The sequence below is a fragment of the Cupressus sempervirens genome, chromosome 10 (assembly GCF_028749045.1).
Source record: "Cupressus sempervirens isolate cs-2001-9-10 chromosome 10, ASM2874904v1, whole genome shotgun sequence".
NCBI lineage: Eukaryota > Viridiplantae > Streptophyta > Pinopsida > Cupressales > Cupressaceae > Cupressus > Cupressus sempervirens.
Window position 1 is genome coordinate 123913173 of NC_143127.1, and position 3568 is coordinate 123916740.

General features: G+C 33.5%; 1 pseudogene; it reads left to right on the plus strand.

The window, feature by feature from the left end:
- The first annotated feature begins 992 nt into the window (after window positions 1-992).
- LOC149532913 (U-box domain-containing protein 45 pseudogene) lies at window positions 993-3336 on the plus strand (annotated as a pseudogene).
- The last annotated feature ends 232 nt before the right edge of the window (window positions 3337-3568 follow it).

Here is a 3568-nt window from a genome sequence, read left to right on the forward strand (position 1 = left end):
TAAACTGTGTCATGCTCATATCAATGTGATACTAAGGAAAGTCATTCCAGAAGTCATTCTTGGAATTCTGTGAGGATATAAGCACGGAGAGCTTTTTTGGTGGACAGAAAAAACTTGAAGTCAAAATTCCAACTTGAATGTAAAAACCAAGTGTATGCTAAAACAAACTCATTCTTATTAATATACCTTTTAGTTACAATTATCACTATATTATTTGGTAAGACTTTACTTTTTCCCACACAATAATAAACCAAGATACGATTATATTCTTTACATGACAAAATGGTGTGATTCTGGTAGGATAGGAGTGTATCTGCATAAATGAACTATTCATTAGTTTAGTTGCTTGTAAAAAGGTCAATTAGTTGACAAGATTCACAGCCACATCACATCAATTTGGCATGAAATTCCCCTTTGGAAGCTTGCAAAGCCAATTCTTCCCATTTAACTTATACATTATTCAAAACTTCTTTAATCTTGATTCCAAACTCTATGAAAAGTAGAGTCAAAAACCAACAAATGCAACCATTCTCATGCTGATCTCACCAATTTTTTGTTGGAAGACTATAATTTCAACCAATGTTTCCTGTCAAGCTCACCACATCACAAAATCATCCTTCACAAGGAAATGTGAGCATGACATTGGTACTACAGAATGTTTGTTAAAAGAAAAATATTTGACCTAGATAGATAAGATAGGTTGGTTAATATGGCCAAGATCAGACATCACCAAATCAACTAATAAGACTATACTAAAACTAAGAATCTTAGGGGAAAAACATAACCTTGTAATCTCTTCTTTTAACATTGAAACCAAGAGGCTTTGCATGCTCCTCCATTTTTGTGATGATCTCAATATCTAGATACTTGGATGTGAAGTGTACAACCTGTTTAACACTCTACACAATACACATCAAAATCACTCATGTTTGAGACCTAAAAGACTCAGTAGCTTAAAATATTCAAGAAAGAAAGAGCAATTCTATGTGGGTATGGTACAGGTTATATTTCTTAGTAGATTGGGTTGTATTTCTTAATAGATTTTTCTTTCAATAGTGATTTTTAGCATTTACTTCAATAATACCACACCAAAAGAAAAATGACTCGGCCTTAAATAAAAAATTAAATTAACATTTTTCAAAACAGAAAAATTTTATGTTATGAATAAAATAATGTTGATGAATAAGTGAAATATTTTGGTAAATTCTATGCGTCATAGTTTTCCTTTTGTTGGTAAGTCTATGTTTTAATTCTATTGTTCAAGTGGTTTGTTCCAATATATACTAAATGTGATCAGAAAGATAAATTTTAACTTTATCATAATGTGTTATACTTGTTCTTTTTAGAAAGTGCAGTCAAAATCTTATGCAATGGTATATTGTTTAATATTTATTAATTTAATATATACCAAAGGTCATATTTTTGTGCAGATTACTAAAATTTTCAAGGAGCTCGAACAAGCAACATTTGCTCTTGAACCCACAGAAAAGGAAATCGGTAGGGATCTTATAACACTGTTGTAGCAGGACAAGGATGTCAATGGTCTAAATCATATATCAAAACTAGAAGCTTTCCATCAAGCAACTACAAGATTGGGAATAGTATCTCCTAAAACAATTTCAATGGAGAAGAGAAGTTTGAGGAAGCAACTTGATAAATCTCATTGTGAGGATGACAAGAGAAAAGAATCAATTATTTCATACCTCCTACACATCCTAAGAAAATACAACAAGCTTTTAACAAATGAATGTATGGATGATGCCAATTCTCAGTACTCCGATCCATGTTCTCCTACAGTCAGCAATTCTTTGGATGAAGCTCATGTTAATAGCAGGAGGAGGGACCAGGATGATTCTAAAATCCAGTCATTCAAATTGGGTTCCAAGGAAACTCTTAGAAGTTCCATGGGAATGTTGCCAGCAGTTCCTAAAGAATTTAGATGTCCAATTTCCTTATAGTTAATTTCGAATCCTATGATCATTTTCTCTGGTCAAACATATGAAAGAATATGCATAGAGAAATGGTTCAGTGAGGGTAATGATACATGCCCAAAAACATAGCAAAAATTATCGTATCTTTTTGTCACTCCTAACTACTGTGTGAAGGGATTAATTGGGAGTTGGTGTGAGAAAAATGGTATCAGAGTTCCAGAACCACCTCCCCCAACTTCTTTGCCTTTGATATACTGGAGATGGGAGTGGTCAGATTCCATGAAAAGAGTTGCTGATGGTCGGTTGAAAAGAGTCAAGGTGGGATCATCAGACGATGACCAAGTTGCAAATTTTGGTGAGGGAGATGCTGGTGCTTTATCAACTCCCACTTTCGATCATAACATCTCCTCTGAGTCCACAATTTTATCTATACAAGGAAAATTAATACAAATCAGTGGTACAGACCCTTCTTTGACTTACAATATGGTGGACTCTCAAAATCTAGAAAAGCAGAGTACTAAAAAGTATGAAAGGTTGCTTGCAAACCTTAATTCATCAAGTTTAGGAGTACAGTGTGTAGTTGCATAGGAAGTGTAAGGATGATGGTGCTTGTTCTTATATGGGTGCCAATCATTTTATTTCTTCTCTTGTGAATTTCCTGCAATATTTTGTAGATGCACTAGATACGAAGGCTCAAGAAGTAGGGGCATTTGCACTTCTCAAAATAACTTGGAACAATAATAGGTAGACAATTTTAATCTGAAATGTTGAAACAATTTTTGGCATTTCATTCAACCATCTTTAGCAATCAATTGTTTAAATGTATTCATGTAATATCTACGAAAAATTTCTTATAGTGTTCTTAAAATTTTTATTTTGTAGGAACAAGGCATCAATTCTATCTTCAAGTGTAGTACCATTGTTATTGAATCTTCTTGATTCGAAAGTAGTTGAAGTAGCATTGGCAGTTTTACTAGTGCTATCTAGTTGGGATGACAATAAGGCAAGCATTGGGTCCTTGGGAGCTATTCCTTACCTAATTAAACTACTAAGCTCAAAATCCTACCAATGTAGAAAAGATGCTCTAAATTCATTATATCATTTATCCACAAATGCTGAAAATTAGTCTAGAATGGTGTCAGTAGATGTTGTTTCCAAGATTGTTCATCTTCTCACTATCTGTGAAGTTGATTTTATAGAAATTTTCATTAGCATCTTATATAATCTAACTACCATTGAAGATGGAAGAATAGTGATTGCCAATACTGATGGTTGTATTATGACTATAGTAGAGTTGCTTGATACAGGCACCCCTAAGGAACAAGAACAATCAGTGGCTATACTCTCGTTGCTATGCACCAAGAGCTTTGACCATTGTCAGCTGGTTTTAAGAGATGTACTTTGAAATGATGTACTTTGAAATCAAAAAATACCCTCTTATATTATTCAAACATTATTTTGTAGACTTGTAGGCAAATATCAGCATGAGGCCAGAGTTGTAGATTTGAATATTGATTATTAGATAGGTTCAAGAGATACTAACACGTGTCAGATGCCAAATAGATGATCGCCATAGCAACATCCCATTTTTCTCCTTCTTTATAAAGAGGTTGGTTTTTCCGAAGATCATCTAGGAA